General features: G+C 42.0%; 1 protein-coding gene across 17 annotated transcripts in view; it reads left to right on the plus strand.

The window, feature by feature from the left end:
- The first annotated feature begins 3,959 nt into the window (after nt 1–3,959).
- The window catches only part of KTN1 (kinectin 1), a 105,668-nt gene continuing 89,737 nt past the window's right edge, over nt 3,960–19,890 (plus strand). For 12 of the 17 annotated variants that reach the window (XM_015097084.3, XM_027971883.2, XM_027971885.2 and 9 more), the window contains exon 1: nt 3,960–4,086. The gene's annotated coding sequence lies outside the window, so the exon portion shown is untranslated. Of the gene's footprint in view, nt 4,087–4,801; nt 4,868–19,890 lie in introns of all 17 variants that reach the window. The other 5 variants (XM_042252558.1, XM_060418076.1, XM_060418083.1 and 2 more) reach the window with 1 other exon arrangement.

Here is a 19,890-nt window from a genome sequence, read left to right on the forward strand (position 1 = left end):
GGTTGCCATTTCCTTCTCCAATGCATGAAAGTGAAAAGCAAAAGTGAAGTCACTCAGTTGTGCCCGCCTCTTAGCGACCCATGGACTGCAGCCCACCAGGCTCCTCCGTCCATGGGATTTTCCAGGCAAGAGTACTGGAGTGGGGTGCCATCGCCTTCTCTGTTTGAATGCACGATTTATATTCAAACACCTAACATGATGCTGTGCATGCTGCAAATATTGCTGACCTGGTTTGATTTGTTGCTACTTATCTGCCCTCACCAGGTCATGCTCTTAAGAATTATTTGGGCAGGAGTGGTGATGGTTATGCTGAAATATCCATGTTCTCCTGCCTGATTCCTCAGGCTGAGGTTCCTCCCTGCAACTTAGCTGCTTGGGGTGAAGCTTGTACAAACAGCAGTGGTGAAAGAGAGCAACTTTTTTTCTCCTTTGTGTGACTAAATTGCCTTCATGTTAACCACATTTTAAAATTTAGGGCTCACTGAACAACTAATACTAACCAACTGAGCTAGCGGCTCAGCGGTAAAGAATCTGCTTGCCAATGCAGGAGATGAAGGAGACACGCGCTCGATCCCTGGGTCGGGAAGATCCACTGGAGAAGAAAATGGCAACCCGCTCCAGTATTCTTGGCTAGAGAATCCCATGGGCAGAGGAGCATGGTGAGCTATAGTCCACAGGGTGGCAAAGAGTCTGGATACCACTGACTGGCTGAGCATACACGCATGTTACAAAAGTAGCTTTACCTGCCTAATCAATCCTGCCCAAGTTTCCCTGCAAAGGCCCCAGTTGTGTCTCAGGATTGTACAGGCACAGTGGAAACTCCCTTCTGCTTAAATAAGACTCTAAGATTTCTTGCAGCTGTTTAGGAGTGGAAATGGCAACCCACTCCAGTTTGTTGCCTGGAGAATCCCAGGGACGGCGCAGTCTGGTGGGCTGATGTCTATGGGGTCGCACAGAGTCGGACACGACTGCAGCGACTCTGCAGCAGCAGGAGTGGAAGTAAGATGTGTTGCGTATCTATTATTGTATAACAAACTATCCAAAAGTCATAAAAAATCAAACACAGTCAGAAATTCAAGTAGGGCTTGGCTGGGTAGTTTTTCTGCTCCATGAAGTACTGATTGGGATCACTTTGTGGTATTCAGCTTGTAGCATGGATGGTCTGGGGTTTCTAGAAGTCTACTTTCATATGTTTGGCACCTTGGTGGAGGCAGTTGGAAGGCTGTGCCCAGCTGGTCCTTTCTTCCTCCCCCTGTAGTCTCAAGGCCTTGCCACACGGTCTCTCCAAAGAGGTAGCTGGACTTCTCACATGGCAGCTTAGGGCTTTAAGATCAATGGTTCTAAGAGACAGCAAGTGAAATTGCCTGTCTCTTACAGTCTGGGCCCAGAAATTGACACAGTGTTACTTCTGGCATTCCCTGTTGGTCAGGTCGGTCACAGAGCCCCCTCAGAATCAAAAGAAGGGACACTGATCCCACCTCTCTGTGCAAAGAGTGGCAAATGATTCACGGTCACCTTTAGTCTTTTATGAAAGAATTTGAATGCCATATGTTTGAAGAGATTTTATGTGAACATGAACGATGCAGATCTCTGATAAGCAGTTAAGTGCCAGATACTTTGTTAGAATACTTGGTTATTTCTAGATCTGCAGCTGTAGCTGTCTGCACGCATGGCCCCACTCCATTATTTGGACGGAAAAGGTGGAGCTGGAATCTTGTTTTTACTTTTAATTCTGTGAAATGCTTCTGTTTAGTTTCATCTCTGCCATCCCTTCACTGGTGAAGCTGGAGATGTAATCTGTTACTCATGTACTACTCAAATCTCTATATAACTCACCACTTCTGGGAAGTCTTCCCTAGACAAAACAGGAATAGCCTGCTTTCTCTCTGTCTGCTAGAGAGATATGTACTGTGTGTCTTTAAAGTTTTTCCAAAATTAGAAAAAAGAATTATTACATGTTAAAAATTGGAAGGTACTCTCCGATAAATTGTACTTCGTTAAACAGAGGTGGGGAGAATACTCTTTAGTTAACAGTGTTACACTTTATCATTTTCAATAAAATTTATTTTCTAAGTTGTCACAGCTAGAGATAGCTCAGATACTGGGAGTGTTAATCCTTTTTAGCGTTAGTTGCTGTTTCAGTAACACTGAGGGTAGTAAGCAGCAACCAAGGTTAATTATATCTGTTTAATTATAGTTAATTATATTATATTTCAAAACTTAGAGGGTAGGTCTTAATTCCTAATAGGGTTTATCATGCATAACATTTCTAATAAATCTTTTTGATTTGATGTGGATAAATATGAAGCTTATAATAAGGAATGAAGCACCCAGTCACTTCCTTTTAAAAAGCCAAAGTTCAAAAACTCAGAGAAGTTGGAATAGCTGATACATTTACACTTCTTTGTTTCAAACTACAGAACACAAAAATAAGTGATTCCTAAGTATAAGAAGTGGCATATTTGCTGTAAACATGTCTCTAAGCTCGTTTCTTGTCTTATGTACAAGTGTGCCTAAAAATTACTGTCTCTAAAATGACACTGGGCTTTAACAGAAATCATAAAAATTATAGAATTTAAAAATTCTAACCTAAAACCTGCTTTAGCACCAACCAGAGGAAATTAGATGGTTATTGGTAGGGTAATCAAGAGTCCTTAAACTCTTTTTACAGAAATGATAGACTTTCCCCACCTTTGTAGTAAGAGACTAATGGCTTTTCTCTTCAGTGAAGCCGGATCCTTTATCACAGGCTCAGGAGACAGCCCGCGGCTTAGAGACAGACTGCTTTGAGGACATTGGAACCGCCGAGGTGCTGAGTAACCCTACTGAGAAAGAAAAAAGAGGAGGCGCTTCCGGAGTTAAAATAAGACAGAATGCATCATTGGAGAACACAGTGGCTGAAGACTGGCAGAATTCTCAACAGCTCAGGCTACCACATACTGTTCAGTTTTCGTTTGTACTTTGGAGGGTCTTTAGAAACCCCTGAAAAAAAAATAGAGGTACAGTACCTTTTTAGCCAGTCAATACAAAGGAAACCCTGTTGGTATACGAACTGTTCTGATGTTCATTACTTAAAAATTGCTCGTTCCCCTTTGTCAGTATGGAGGGGGAGGTGTTAGTGATGAGTCTTAATTTTTTGCATCCCTATCCACCCTCTAAAAGCTTTTGAATTATTTTGGGCGCTCATAACATTTGAGGAGAGTTTGTAGTGTTTTGTGTATGTTCTGTACAATGCCTGGCATTCTGCGAGAAATTGATAAGCAGTAAATAATAAACACATCTCATTCGCCAGTGGACCAGAAAGATCGCTGTCATTCTTTTAGCAAAGAGCAAACTAATAGGCAGGAATTCTGGCCAGACTCTCCTTTCCGTTACAGCTTCCAGTTATTTACCCGGGCTTAATGAATGGTCACCGGCTGGCAGACACAACAGCTTCACAGTATTTGCACACAATTTATTTAGGTCGGTTAAAAATTTTCTCTCTCTTTGACGCCAGGGTTGCCCGACGAATTCAGAGAGGAACTCTGGAGACAGAGGGATGGAAGATTTTGTTTTCCAGTGATTTCCAAGGAGGAATCTGGGACGGGCTGGGTGAAATCGCGTACCATTTGCTTAAGGTTAAAAAAAAAAAATTCCAGTCTGGGGGGCCAGGTGGTGCTTCGGTAGGAGGGCCATGCAAGACGAAACCAGCTTTGGAGGAAGGACGCGGGGGGGTGGGGGTTCCTGCAAGAAGACAATTCCGCTGTGCCTCGCGCGCCCACCCTCCACCTGGCTGCGGGACGTTATCTCGGGAGAAAAGCCCTGGAATCCCGAGCCGGCCGGACGCTGGGACTTACCCGAGTGCGCGGGAGAGCGCGCGGGGGCCGAGGCGGCGACGCCGGTCCCTTTAAGGGGCCGGTCTCCGGGCACCGCCGGGGCCCAGACGCCGGGACGTGCCGGGGCCGCCCCGCCCCGAAGCCGCCCGTTTCCTGCCGGGCGGCGCGACGGCACCTGAGCAACTGCGGCGGCGGCGACTCGGCGCGGGCGGCCCGGGCTGTAGTGCCGGCGCCGCCGCGTGTTCCCGGTCTCCTTTCCCGGCCGCACAGGGTAAGGCAGAGCAGGCCGCGCCGGGCCCGGGCTCCGACCGCTGGGGCCGCGGAGGGGGGAGGGCTGCGCCGGCCGCGGGGCGCCGGGCCGACGGGAGGGCCGCGCCGGGCGGGGGGCGCGGCCGCGGGGGCCCGGCACCACCCGCCGCCGCCCCGCGTAGGCCTCGCGCGCCGGGTCGTCGCCGCCGCCGGGCTCCAGCTTGGGCCCGGCTGCCGCGGCGGGCGGGCTCCGAGGGGCCTCTCGGCCTCACCGGGCCGCCCCGGCCCGACCTCGGTTCCGCCGCGGCGCCTCCTCCGAGGACGTCTCCCGAGGGCGAGGTCGGCGGGCGAGGGCCCTGGGGTGACCGAGGAGCCTATTTTTAGCCAGGCGTGAGGGCCCCCGGGAGGGAAGGCGGATTACCGCCTCCTCGGCCGGTGGACGGAGGGAGCGCGTCCCCGGCGGCGGCCCTGGGCCACGCTTACGCCATGCTGGAATTTCAGCCCTCGCGGCTCTCGGGGTGCTTGGGGAAGCAGCCCTCGTCCGTGCTCAGGCCCCCTCCCGCCGACCAGGGCTTGTCCCCGGGCCCCGGAGTGGGGCGGTTGAGGATGGGAAAGCAGCGTGAGGGGAGAGTTTGGAAAAATCTGGGGACCGCCCGGGAGAAGGGGGAAGTTATTCTTCCTCTCCCCGAGGGGTGTGTCTTCCTTACGGATTCTCCCTGCCCTCTTTGGTTATCCAGCAAGGAGATTTTTGGCTTCGGGGACCTCGGCAGAAAACCTAACCTGCAGCCTAGAGAAGTCGTACGGTAATCAGACGTGGGCAGTGCTGCCCCGCGCGTCGGTGGTGAAGGAGCGTGTGTGTACCGGGGAGCGGCATCCTAACCTCAGCTAAGCTGCACCCTGATTAGATGAAGGAATAGGTTATTTAATACTAGCTGTTCCTTTTGGGAGGAAGGAGAAATCTTAAGTTCATGGTTGGGCCTATTCCAGGAGAGGATTCCTTAGCGGGTATCTCAATAAGCACTGCTTAAAAAGCTGCAGTTGGAAGTTAACTGTTCAGAGTTGTGGGGTTTTTTGAGATGCTTTGTGGAAACCTTTGAGAAATTTAGACAACCATTTTCTGCTAAAGATAAACATCTTGAGGTGAAAGAACTAAACACCCTAAATTGTGTAGGACTTCTCTTAAAGTTTGAATTCTTGGTTAATTAGGTTCTTTTCACTACCTCACCTAGCTGGCGAATGGTATCACTGTCTCCAGCTTGGCTGAACTAGTTGCTGCTGAGACTGGTATGATTGTCCCAAGAATAACACCAGAGTACTCTTGAGTTGATCTGTTTTGAGTAGACATGCCTTGCTATAAATACTTTAATATTTAATGTGTTATTAAGGCACCCCCCATCTCTGACCCCCCACCTCCTCTTCTTTAAGGATATAACAAGAAATAACTGGGTTTATTGTTGGTAGATTCTAAGGAAAATTCATTAATTCATCCCTTTCCCCTTGCCTCCAACATTGAATTAGAAATGCCTCTTTTAAATTTGCAGCCTTTAGCAGTGTAACTGTTTCTATCAGATGCACTTAAAGAGTGAGGCATTCTGTTTACCTTTCTGAGATTCATACTGAAACTTAAAATATAACAAAGCCTGATGAAATTTTTTCTTAAATATATTAAGCACTTTAAAATTATAAAGAATATTGAGTATTGTATAACTCTTATGGGATCAGGGTCAACATTATGAAGAGCCATTAATTTACCATTTTGTTTCCACTTTAGTTTTTTTCTGTATCCTTTAATATCATAGTCTCTTTTGCTTGATGCAGATGTTTTCTTGAGTCTGTCACTCCAAGCCTCCTTAGAGTTTATAGACTTTAATCTGCTTTTAGTAGGGAGAACATTCTAATAATTAGATATTAAATGGCAATCAGTATGACATTTATGAAGGACCTGAGGTTAGTGAAGGACAGGGAAGCCGGGCATGCTGCAGTCCATGTGGTCGCAAAGAGTGGGACGTGACTTAGCGACTGAACAACATGCATAAATAAGGTTGAGTTTCATTGTTTCCGCTTTCAGTATTTGTGAACATGACTTTGTGTGTTCTGATCTGAAAAATGTAGTTTATTTACAAAGTACAGGTAAAACATTGGTTTAGATAAGAATAGAAGCTTTTTTTCCCCTATAAACAGAAAATTAAGCAGAAAGGGGGAAAATTGTTAGTATCATGACTAAGGAGTTTGATTTAACTTAACCTTCTGTATCTGAGCTCTTGAAAGAGAAAAGTAATGGCAGTTTATAACTGTTTTGCATGCCAGGCTGTTGAATTGGTGTTTTAAATGTCCTCCCCCCCACCCCCCCTACCCCTCAGTCTTTGAGATACATTGTAGCATCAGCCATTTAGGCTTTTAAAATTATTAAAGTGGTATAGGGTTTTAATTGGTTTTATCTTAAAAAGATAAAATAGGTAAAATAGTATACTTTTAGTTTTTGTTATTTAGTCAATAAGTTGTATCAAATCTTGTCCCAACTCTTTTGTAACCTCATGGACTGTAGCTTGCCAGGTTCCTCTGTCCATGGGATTCTCCAGGCAAGAATAGTGGAGTGGGTTGCCTTTTCCTTCTCCAGGAGATCTTCCTGACCCAGAGATCGAACCCGAGTCTCCTGCTTGGCAGGCAGATTCTTTACCACTGAGCCACCTGGAAAGCCCATACTTTCAGCACTAAGAATAATTTCAGTAATGACTCTATTAGGAAATCTATTATTTCTAAGAAATGTGTAAGAAGACTTCACTTCCTTTTCAAAAAGTTATGATTTTAGTATATTACCTATCACTTTACTACAGTTAAGAACTTTAACCTCACGTCAAGTTTCAGCAAAGTGATTTGTATACTACATGGGACTTACCACAAAATGAATTGTTTATACTCCCCTTCTTCCAGGGTATTGCTTTTAGGGTTTCTCTTCTTACTAATTACTCTCCTTATTTAGTCTTTATGATTCGTCCTCACTCTTGAAGTGCTCAACTCTTGGTTCACTTGACTTTCTATATTCCTCTGGTGATCTCATCCAACGTCATGGCTTTAAATACCTATATGCTGATGGCTTCCATTTTTATATCTCCAGCCCAGACTTACCCACTGTGTTCTGTAAAACCTGTTTTGAATTTCCTTTTGGATGTGAAGTAGTAAACGCAAACTAAAATTCCATGTTCCTCTTTAAACCTGCCTAAGGTGCAGTGTAATCTGTCTTACTAGATGGCAGCTCTGTCCAACATTCAAGTGAAAAGAAAATGGAATCATCCCTGACTTACTCATACTTGGTATTCTTGGCTCAGTCTTATCTTGAAAATATATCCAGAATCAAGTCACTTCTTACCACCTCTATTGCTCACTAGGCTAGTCTAAACCAGTCTTCTCTCTTGTCTCGATTTCTGCAGTTAAGCTCCTAATGGGTTTCTCTGCTTCTGGCCTGGCTCTCTGCAGTCTTTTTCAGCAGAGCAACAAGATCATCCCTCTTTCTTCAAAAATTCTGCAGTGACTTCCCATATTCATCGGAAAATCTGAAGTCCTTATGATCTACAAGGTCTTACAGAATCATCCTACTCTCCCCATCTCCCCTTACCTCTTCCAAGATAGCGACTACTCTGCCTCCTGCATATTTGGCTCCTGTCCCAGGGTTTTAGGGACTTTATGCTGGTTGTTCCCCCTCCTTGAATCACTTTTTCTGTGAGGTATCTCTGTGACCCATTCACTTGTCTCCTTCATATCTGCTCTTGAATTGTTTTTCAGAAGTCTGCTTTCCTACTTAAAGCTGTACTTCCCTGCTTGTGATCCCTGTTCTGTTTTCCATAGCAATTGTCACTTTCCAACAAGCTATAAAATTTGCTTGTTGATTTTGCTTATTGTCTCTTTTCTCTGCTCCCAGACATACTATAATGTAACCTCTATGACAGGGCTTTTTGTCTGTTTTGTTTATTGATGGATTCCAAGAATTGCTCGGTGGTAAAGAATCCGCCTGCCAGTGCAGGAGAAATGGGTTCAATCCCTGGTTCGGGAACATCCCCTGGCGAAGGAAATCGTAGCCCACTCCACTGTTTTTGCCTGGGAAATCCCATGAACAGAGGAGCCTGGCGAGCTACAGTCTATGGGGTTGCAAAAGAGTCAGACACAACTTACCAATGAACAACACCAGCGGTTTAGGGCAGTGCTTGGCACATAACATAATCTCAATAAAGATTTTTTAAAAGTTTTGTTTATTACAAGTGAATTAAAATTTTTATCTCCTGCAGGTTTTTTTTTTTTTTTTTTTTTTTTACTGTGATGCATATCTCATTTTTGGACACATGTGGTTTTCAGTTTGCTCCTTTCCTGTGAACAGACAGAGAGCACAAGAAAAATGTCTGGGAACCTTTGGGAACACCTTGATGGAGGAAGGGATGTTGGAGTTGTTGTGGAGACCTTTCCTGTCCCATGTGATTAGGATCATTGGTTAGGTCATTTAAAAGGTTGGTTAAAGCAAGAACTCAAGGTATCTGCGCACTTGGTTTTAACTTTAAGCAGGTACTTTTATTTGCCTCTCGTTTTATTAGGATCAATCTCTTGTCTTTGAGTAGAGGTCTCCTGATCTTTTTTCTATGCATCATACCCTGAGAGCATTGTCTATGATTTCTAGTATTGTTTCTTTAAAAAGTAAAATGAAACTTTCAAACTTCAAAACCATTCTGGGTTTTTCCAATCCTTATTACGGTCTTCCAGAGGATTTAACTTAGTTTTGTGGAAATGAAAGCTTGATCTTTGTTAGTCATTTAATTGACTTACAGAAATAAAATATATAAGTGAGTAGGTTGTTAGCTAGAGCATTTAGCTTTCTGTAGACACCAGCCCCTGTATTTTTAACCAAGGGGACAAATGTCATTTAATTCAGTGAGAGGTCCTTTAAGATAGCTTCTATATTGAGTAGTTCTCACAGGACACTAGCTGTCTACCATTTACTAGTAGAAAATGTCATTTATCCACATTTCTTTATTTTGATTCCCAGTGACATCTGCAGTTAGTTATGAGAACTTGAATGATTTTTAGTAATTACATTGTCTATCAAGAGCCTTGATGATGTGCTACATTCTCACTGGAAAATGTGTGATGATTATTATTTATTCTTATACATGAGTCACTTAAGTTGCCAAGGAAACAGTCTGGTCTGAAAGTCAGTAGTAACTGGGAGACCTGTAGGTCTTAGACCTTATTAATTCTAATCTTCTATGCAAGTTTCTTATTGCACAGTTCTTTAATTGTGTAATATGTGGTATAAGTGGATAAAGTGTGGGTGCTAGGGAGTCTGAAGAACTTGGGTTTGAATTTGGCTTTGCTTCTTAAAACCACTTACTGTATATGTAGATTTACCTGCCTGAGACTCATTTGCCTTGCTTATTTTATCTTAGTAGTTGCTACATAAGTGATAGCTAACACTAGAGTGCTTATTTGCTGTTTAAGACTTTGTAAATACTTTATGTATAATATCATATTGAATCCTCTCCACAGCCTTATGAGAGAGATGGTATTTGATGGAAACAATGGAGGCAGGTTAAATAATTTGTCCAAAGACACAGAGCAAAGAAAAGGAGGAACCTGAATTTGAACTAGATATTCTGACTCTAGAGCCCATTCTCATCCATTGAGCTGTTTTATAAGAATGTTTTCTTGAAAAAAAAGAAGTGCTGTTCATGTGCTGTTGTCTGTTGGTAGGTATTATAAAGTTGGATTAAGGTTATAAAGATTTCTTTCCCCTGGAGCTAGAGGATTAACTCTGAAAGTTAGTGACTTAAATTTGAGGTCCTAAAGTTTTCCAAGGGGAGAAAATAGTAAAAGCTACTTAAAACCAAATGCTATAAAATATTTTATATAGAAAGCAGTAGGTAGACTATGATCTTTTTAATTTATAAGAAAATTTTCAGTCTTAATTCCTATGTATGTGCATTATACGCTACTTCCATGTGATCTTGTAGGCATTGCTCAGTGGTTATTTCGGAAAGGCCAACCCTGATCACCAAAATGCATGTCCTCTTCATCTGAGCTTTGTATTTTTCTTCATTGCATTATCAGTTATTACCTAACATCATAAAGCTGTAACCAACCTAGACAGCATATTAAAGAGCAGAGACATTACTTTGCCAACAAAAGTCCATCTAGTCAAAGCTATGGTTTTTCCAGTAGTCATGTGTGGATGTGAGAGTTGGACTATAATGAAAGCTGAGTGCCCAAGAATTGATGCTTTTGAACTGTGGTGTTGGAGAAGACTCTTGAGAGTCCCTTGGACTGCAAGGAGATCAAACCAGTCAACCCTAAAGGGAATCAGTTGTGAATATTCATTGGAAAGACTGATGCTGAAGCTGAAACTCCAATACTTTGGCCACCTGATGTGAAGAACTGACTCATTTGACCCTGATGCTGGGAAAGATTGAAGACAGGAGAAGGGGACGATATAGGATGAGATGGTTGGATGCCATCACCGACTTGATGGACATGAGTTTGAGTAGGCTCTGGGAGTTGGTGATGGACAGGAAGGCCCGGTGTGCTGCGGTTCATGGGGTCGCAAAGAGTTGGACACGACTGAGCAACTGAACTGAACTGATAATTTATGCTTATTTATTTGTTTGATATCTGTTTCACCTGTAAGAATATAAGCATTATGAGGCAGACACTTTGTCTTGTTCACCACTGCAAACTGTATTCTTGGTACTTAGGTACTGCTTGCTAGATTTAATTTAAAAAATTAATTTATTTTAATTGGAGGATAAATACAATACTGTGACGGTTCTTTTTTGCCATACATCCATGAATCGGCCATAGGTAAACATGTGTTCCCCCCATCCTGAACTCCCTATTCAGCCTCCCTCCCCACCCTATCCCTCTAGGCTGTCCTAGAGCACTTGCTCTTGGTGGCCTGCTTCATGCATTGAAAATGAGTGAATCAGTTGTCTGGTGTTTGCAAATGATTGGGCTCACTGAGCCTTCTGCTTTCCTTGTCATTGGTGCCATCGTCCTCCTCCATTAGCACGACTAGTTGATTTACATGGAATGCCATATAAAGTGAGACTTCAAGAATAAGGGTTTCAAGTTGACTCTTGGGAGTGGGATGGAAAATAAAATTTAATAAAATTTAAAATTTAAATTTCAGCAAAAATACTTCTCTGCTTAGTACCAGTTAATCTTATTGATCAGTAATGTAAGTTTTCTAAGTGAAATATGTATATAAATTATTTAGTGATTGCATAAGTCTAGATCTATTTATCTTTGAAATAAATTTGAACAAGCTACATTGAAAGCTCCCCAATGTTCTGAATGCTGTGTTGTTGAACACTTGTTTCCTTAAATTTTAAAAGTCCACGCACAAGTTGAATTTATGTGCTTCTGGATTGTACTTGTTTACTTTATTGGGAAATCATGTTTACTTGAAATGTGTTCTATAATTATTTTACATAATTTTTGTAACCTGGATGTCTCAGGTGGCTGAACATGATTTCTGTGAAGTGAATTTCTCAAGCTTCTCATATAATTTGGTGTTTTCATTTCTGGGTATAGTTTCAGTTACTGTGGTGTATAATCCTTTTTTGTATTTTTTTTTTTCTTTCTAAACACTATAAATGGGATCCTTCTGTATGAGTTTATTTGCAACTTCCTTTTTCGCTTCAACTTTATTGTCCTAATATTTTTCTTCCATGTTGTATATAACTTTGATTCATTCACTTTCACTTCTGCATGGAATTTCACTGTGTGTACATTTTTTGATTGATTATCTGTTGATGGGCATTTGGGTAGTTTCCAGTCTTCTTTTGCTATTATAAACAGTGCTGTTACGAATACCTTGTGTGGCTCTGTTGGTGCACTTGCATCTATACTGTCTCTAGTGGTGTTTTAAAAAATTTTTTTTGTTCTTTACTTAAAATAAGAAATAACTTGCACATTATGAGACTCAATACATTATCAGATATATACATATATAACTAAGTTTCTTGGGGGAAAAAGCCTATGTGTTGCTAGTTTGTTTCATTAAAAGTATGATTGCTAATCAAGACCTACTAAGTTGATTTTTGTTACCTACTAATGTGTTGAGAGTAGCAGTTTGAATGAATTGTTTTGGACCTTATATCTTGCTTGAAGTGGAACTGCTAAATTGTAGGAGAGGTTCATTTTCAGCTTTAGGTAGTGCTGAGTTGTTTTCCAGTATAATTGTAGTACCAGTTTATTCTCCACATTCTTTCCTATATAGTTGACCCTTGACATCTTGGGGGGTTAGGGATGCTGACCCTCTGTGCAGTCAGAATTCATCCTATAATTTATAATTGGCCCTCCATAGCCCCTGTTCCTCTCAAACTGTGGTTGGGCATCTGTTGTGTAGTACTGAGGGAGTTACTATTGAAGAAAATCTGTGAATCAGACCCTTACATTTCACTCCCATGTTGTTTAAGGGTCTACCATACATAATAATGGTAAATAATAAAGTTAGACAGCCAGTTGGGCATGAATTGATATCTTGTGGGTTTTGCATTTTTGCTTATAGAGTGGAGATGTATTTTGCAAAATTTGCTGGCCATTTTTGTTTCCTTTTCTCAGAAATGACTGTTGGGTTTTTTTTTTCTTTATTTTTTAAAAAGTAACTTGTTTTTGGTTGTGCTGGGTCTCCGTTGCTGTGCATGTGTGGGGAGCGGGGCTGACTCTTGGTTGAGGAGTGTTGGCTGCTCCTTGCGGTGGTCTCTCTCATTGCGGCTCACAGCTCCAGAGTGAGGGCGCGGCAGCTGAGGTGCGCAGGCTTAGCTGCTCTGTGGCATGTGGATCTGCTCAGTCCAGGGACTGAACCTTTGTCCCCTGCATTGGCAGGCAGAGTCCTGCCCACTAGGTCTATACAGTCATCAAAAACAAGACCAGGAGCTGACTGTGGTTCAGATCATGAACTCCTTAATGCCAAATTCATACTGAAATTGAAGAAAGTAGGGAAAACCACTAGACCATTCAGGATGACCTAAATCAAATCCCTTACGATTATACAGTGGAAGTGAGAAATAGATTTAAGGGACTAGATCTGACAGAGTGCCTGATAAACTGTGGGCGGAGGTTTGAGACATTGTACAGGAGACAGAGATCAAGACCATCCCCAAGAAAAATAAATGTCAAAAAGCAAAATGGCTGTCTGAGGAGGCCTTACAAATAGCTGTAAAAAGAAGAGAAGTGAAAAGCAAAGGAGAAACGGAAAGATACACCCATTTGAATGCAGAGTTCCAAAGGATAGCAAGGAGAGGTAAGAAAGCCTTCCTCAGTGATCACTGCAGAGAAATAGGGGAAAACAACAGAATGGGAACAACTAGAGATCTCTTCAAGAAAATCAGAGATACCAAGGGAACATTTCATGCAGATGGGCACAATAAAGGACAGAAATGGTATGGACCTAACAGAAGCAGACGATATTAAGAAAAGGTGACAAGAATACACAGAAGAACTGTACAAAAAAGATCTTCCTGACCCAATAATCACGATGGTGTGATCCTTCACCTAGAGCCAGACGTCCTGGAATGTGAAGTCAAGTGGGCCTTAGGAAGCATCACTGCGAACCAAGCTAGTGAAGGTGATGGAATTTCAGTTGAGCTATTTCAAATCCTAAAAGATGATGCTGTGAAAGTGCTGCACTCAATATGCCAGCAAATTTGGAAAACTCAGCAGTGGTTACAGGACTGGAAAAGGTCAGTTTTCATTCCAATTCCAAAGAAAGGCAATGCCAAAGAATGCTCAAAGTACCGCAGAATTGCACTCATCTCACCTGCTACCGGAGAAGGCAGTGGCAACCCACTCCAGTACTCTGGCCTGGAAAATCCCATGGACGGAGGAGCCTGAAAGGCTGCAGTCCATGGGGTCACTAGGAGTCGGACACGACTGAACGACTTCACTTTGATGAATTGGAGAAGGAAATGGCAACCCACTCCAGTATTCTTGCCTGGAGAATCCCAGGGACGGGGGAGCCTGGTGGGCTGCCGTCTCTGGGGTCTCACAGAGTCGGACGCGACTGAAGCTACTTAGCAGCAGCAGCAACAGCAGTATCTGCTACCATAGTAATGCTCAAAATTCTCCAAGTGAGGATTCAGCAATATGCGAACCGTGAACTTCCACATGTTCGGCTTTAGAAAAGGCAGAGGAACCAGAGATCAGATTGCCAACATCCTCTGGATCATCAAAAAAGCAAGAGAGTTCCAGAAAAACATCTACTTCTGCTTTATTGACTATGCCAAAGCCTTTGACTGTGTGGATCATAATAAACTGTGGAAAATTCTGAAAGAGATGGGCATACCAGACCACCTGACCTGCCTCTTGAGAAATCTGTATGCAGGTCAGGAAGCAACAGTTAAAACTGGACATGGAACAACAGACTGGTTCCAAATAGGAAAAGGAGTACGTCAAGGCTGTATATTGTCACCCTGCTTATTTAACTTCTATGCAGAGTACATTATGAGAAACGCTGGGCTGGAAGAAGCACAAGCTGGAATCAAGATTGGCGGGAGAAATATCAATAACCTCAGATATGCAGATGATACCACCCTTATGGCAGAAAGTGAAGAATTAAAGAGCCTCTTGATGAAAGTGAGAGAATAGTGAAAAAGCTGGCTTAAAGCTCAACATTCAGAAATCTAAGATCATGGCATCCGGTCCCGTCACTTCAGGGAAATAGATGGGGAAACAGTGGAGACAGTGTCAGACTTTATTTTGGGGGGCTCCAGAATCACTGCAGATGGTGATTGGAGCCATGAACTTAAAAGACGCTTACTCCTTGGAAGAAAAGTTATGACCAACCTAAACAGCAAAAATGTTTGCTCTGTCAAAAGCAGAGACATTACTTTGCCAACAAAGGTCTGTCTGTCAAGGCTATGATTTTTCCAGTAGTCATGTATGGATGTGAGAGTTGGACTATAAAGAAAGCTGAGCACCAAAGAATTGATGCTTTTGAACTGTGGTGTTGGAGAAGACTCTTAAGAGTCCCTTGGACTGCAAGGAGATCCAACCAGTCCATCCTAAATGAGGTCAGTCCTGGGTGTTCATTGGAAGGACTGATGTTGAAGCTGAAACTCCAACACTTTGGCCACGTGATGCGAAGAGTTGACTCATTTGAAAATACCCTGATGCTGTGAAAGATTGAGGGCAGGAGGAGAAGGGGACAACAGAGGATGAGATGGTTGGATGGTATCACCGACTCCATGGACATGAGTTTGGGTAAACTCCAGGAGTTGGTGATGGACAGGGAGGCCTGGTGTGCTGCGGTCCATGAGGTCGCAAAGAGTCGGACACGACTGAGTGACTGAACTGAACTGAACTTAGGGAAGTCCTTGTTTTTCTGTTTGATAGGAGTTCTTTTATGTTCAGAATACTAATTTTTTGCTTATCACATATCGCAAATGTCTTTTCCCACTTTGTGGTTTGTGTTTTTCATTCTCTTATGGTTTCTTTGTTAATGGAAGTTAAACCTGTTAATTTAGTAGAATTTCTCAGGATTTGTGTTTTATAGTTTATGTCTTGTTTAAGAAATCCTTTTCTACCTCAAGGATATAAAGATATTCTTACATGTTGTCTTAGGAAATTTAATGTTACATTTCATAATTCGTTCTTGAGTTGATTCTTTTTTCCCTTTTGTGCTGCTGCTGTATTTTCTCCAAAATTCTACTGCTTTTCATTTCAGTTTTTTTTTAAGTAGTAAAATATGTCAATTAAGTAGATACTTTTGAAATAAATATTTGAGTTATTAGTATTATGTGCTGTCCGCACCTTGCTTTTAGAGTCATAGGTAAATATTATGTAAGAACATTAAGGTATTGATGGTTGTCTAGTAAACTTTGAAGTCTTCACTCTCCCCCAACCCCCGTATGAAGTTAAAGATTTGTAAACATTTCAGTGGTGCCATTGTTTGCCTGTGGTTTTCTGCAGTTATTAAGGACATTTGTTGTGAAGTAGTCTGGTTAGTTATTTTCCTAAAATTGGAGCTGTCTGTGCTTGACGTTTTATGGTTTTATTGTAGTGCCCTGTGAGTGTAGACCTATTTCGGAGTATACATACAGTCTGAGGAACCAGATCTTTCTTCAGTTTTGGAACATTCTCAGCTCTTTAAATGTATTAATAACTCCTATTATTTTCAAGTTTCTTCTCTTTTGGTTGACCTGTGTTGGAGTCTGTTAGTTTATCCGCTGTGTATTTCAATTATTCTTTCAGTTTTTTTCCTCTTTATTTTTCTGTGCCTAATACTAGGGCAGCAATTTATGTTTTTCTTCTGCTTCTGTCTGGTCTAGAGTTTATTCTGTCTATTGAGCCTACATGGCAGTATTTACAATTTTCATTTCTTAGATTTGGAGTTGCTTTTTCATATACACCTGCCTGTTTCATTTGTCTCAGTTTTTGTTTTATAACCTTTTTGCTATTTTGTAAAAAGATTCCTTTATCACTCTGACAGCTTCAACATGATCAAATTTAAAAATCTTTGTCAGACTAATACCATCTGGTGTGAATTCATGTTTTTCCTCCCCACATTATTAAATTTCTTCCTGTGTTTTGGTTTATTTATTTATTGAGTACATTTTGAGTGGAGTTTTTTTTTTTTTAAACCTTTTTTCCATTAGTGACGATTTCCATCCCCCACCTCAAAATTATTATTTTTTTAACTGTTTTTACCTGTCTCACTCTTCATCTAGTTGCGAACTAGGTTTGTTCTGAAACAGTTAAAAAGGGAAAGCAAGGTGGATAGAAGTGTTTCCAAGATGAAATCATATACTGAGAAAGAGGGAGGTAAGTGTGTGTGTGTGTGTGTGTGTGTGTGTGTGTGTAGAGATCTCATGTTTAGGGGAGTATTGAATGAAATCTAAAAAATGACAGTTTCCTATGATGGAGAGGAATATAGTGTAGAAGAGCAATCTATGGGTCAGAGCAAGCAGCTCAGTTGTGTCCTACTCTTTGTGACCCCATGGACTGCAGGCCGTTAGACTTCTCTGTCCGTGGGATTCTCCAGGCAAGAATACTAGAGTGGGTTGCAATTTCCTTCTCCAGGGGATGTTCCTGACTCAGGGATCGAACCCAAGTCTCCTGCATTGCAGGCAGATTCTTTACCATCTGAGCCATGAGGGAGGCCTAAGAAGAACACAGGGGTACAGTTTATGCTCTGGATTTCTCTTTTGCTTTATACTTGACTTTGGAACCATGTATATATTTTATATAATTATTAAAAAATTTCTAGAGGAAAGGAAATCCTCTTAGACTGTTGGTGGGAATGTAAGTTACTGCAGGCACTGTGGAAAACAATATGGAGTTTCCTCAGAAAACTGAAAATACGATTACCGTATGACCCAGCAGTCCCACTTCTGGGCATATATCCAGGCAAACTTATAATTCAAAAAGATAGATGCACCTGTATGCTCACAGCAGCAGTATTCACAATAGCTTGGACATGGAAACTATCTAAATGTCCACCAACAGAAGAATGGGTAAAGAAGATGTGGTGCATACATGCAGTAGAGAACGGCTCAGCCATAAAAAAGGGTGCATTAATGCCATTTGCAGCAACATGGATGCAACTAGAGGCTGTCACTAAGTGAAGTAGCTTGCATGTGGAATCTGAAATATGACACAAACGAACCTATCTGTGAAACAGAAACAGAATCAGGGACGTAGAGAATAGATTGGTGGTTGCCAAGGAGGAGGGACTTCCCTAGTGGCTCAGAGGGTAAAGAATCTGCCTGCAGTGTGGGAGACCCAGGTTTAATCCCTGGATTGGAAAGATCCTCTGGAGAAGGGAATGGCAGCCCAGTCCAGTATTCTTGCCTGGAGAATCCCATGGACAGAGGAGCCTGGAGGGCTACAGTCCATGGGGTCACAAAGAGTCACACACACACACACACACACACACACACACACGCAGACAGACACACACAGACACACGGGAGGGGCTAGGAGAGGGTTTGATTGGGAGTTTGGGATTAGAAGATATGAACTGATATATAGGGAATGGATGAACAACAAGGTCCTACTGTATAGTGCAGGAAACTATATTCAGTATCTTGTGATAACCCATATGGAATCAAGAATATGAAAAAGAATGTGTATGTATATTGAGTCACTTTGCTGTACAGCAGTAATTAACACAATACTGTAATTCAGTTATACTTCACTGTAAAAACTAAAATTAAAAAAGGGGACAGTAAAGACAATAACTAATGAATTGAAGCTAGTCAAATATTGTATGTTTAATCTTTAAGTTCGTAATGCTGAAAATTAAAAAAAGTTGCTGTTGGGCTAACACATTATTTTAACAATTTTGGTAAGTAAAGAAAAATAAGCATTTATCGTACTTTTCTTATATGAATTGTATCTCAGGGTAGCCAAATAGGTCATAAGAGAAGTTTTTTTCTGTAGATGTATTCTATGTAAAAAAGAAAGAGGGATAGACTTAGAATATCACCATTTTGCATCTCCTAATAAATAATGTCTAGGCAAAGATCTCCAGTAGTTGGTAATATCATGGAGACATTGAGGGACTTCCCTGGTGCTCCAATGGCTGAGATTCTGAGCTCCCAATGCAAGGGACCCAGGTTCTATCCCTGGTCAGGGAGCTAGATCCCACGTGCTGCAACTAAGAGTTCTCCTGCTGTAACGAAAGATCCCAGATGCCTAACAAAAAGAATGAAGTCCCCACATGCCACAACTAAGACCTGGTGCAGCCAAATAAAAAGTAAACTTTTGGAAATGCGCCATGCTGTCTGTACCTTAGTCTTGCACTGAGGTCATAATCCTAAATCTGATCTAGCCTTTACATTTAACCACCAATTTATAGGAAATAGAAAAGACAAAAACAAAGCAAAAACTTGTTAACACTGTGGGGATTCCATTGACAAAATTCATAATGAGAATCTCTACAAGAAAACCGTCTGATTTTTCCAACCCCAAATTCTACGGATTACAAGAAACTGAATAATAAAAGAGATATAGGGATGACAAATGAAAGGAGACAAGAAATAAACATATCATTCAGTACAGAATAACTGAAAAAATATTTACACAGCAGTTGGGGAGATATGAATACTGGCTTGATATTTGATATTAAGGGATTAGTTTTAATTTTAAATTTGCTGTGAGGCTGGATTTTTGCCCCTTTTCCTCTCCAGGCTCAGGGCTTCTATAGAGCTATAGCACTGTTACCATAGATTTTAAGTCTGATTCGTTTTCTTAGATACTCTCCCCTTACCTCCCCCTGAAGCTGCCCCCTGCCTCTCTCATAGACTCTCTAAGACTGACAGATGGGTCTGAGCCTAGCTCCTATCAACTCTGCTTTTGCCCTGGATCCTGGTGCACATGAGATTTTGTGTGCAGCCTTTAAGAACGAAGTCTTTATTTTCCTCCAGTCCCAGGGGGCTCCTGCAGTTAAGCTCTATTGGCCTTCAAAGCCAAGGGCTCTGAATGGCTCATCTGCCTATTGCCAGAACCTTGACATGGGGCTCAGAACTCTTAACTCCTCTGGGAGACCCTTTGCAATACGGTTATTTTCCAGTTTGTGGGTTGCCCACGCAGAATATTATGGGATTTGATTGTATCACAACTCTGCTCCTCCTACTGGTCTCGTTGTGGTCCCTTCCCTATGCCTTTGGACTGGAGCCCGCCAGGCTCCTCTGTCCATGGAATTTTCCAGGAAAGAATACTGGAGCAGGTAGCCATTCCTTTTTACAGGGGATCTTCCTGACCCAGGGATCAAACGCGGATCTCCTGCATTGGCAGCAGATTCTTTACTGTCTGAGCCACCAGGGAAGAAGCTCTTACGTCTTTA

The sequence above is a fragment of the Ovis aries genome, chromosome 7, assembly GCF_016772045.2.
Source record: "Ovis aries strain OAR_USU_Benz2616 breed Rambouillet chromosome 7, ARS-UI_Ramb_v3.0, whole genome shotgun sequence".
Taxonomy (NCBI): Eukaryota; Metazoa; Chordata; class Mammalia; order Artiodactyla; family Bovidae; genus Ovis; species Ovis aries.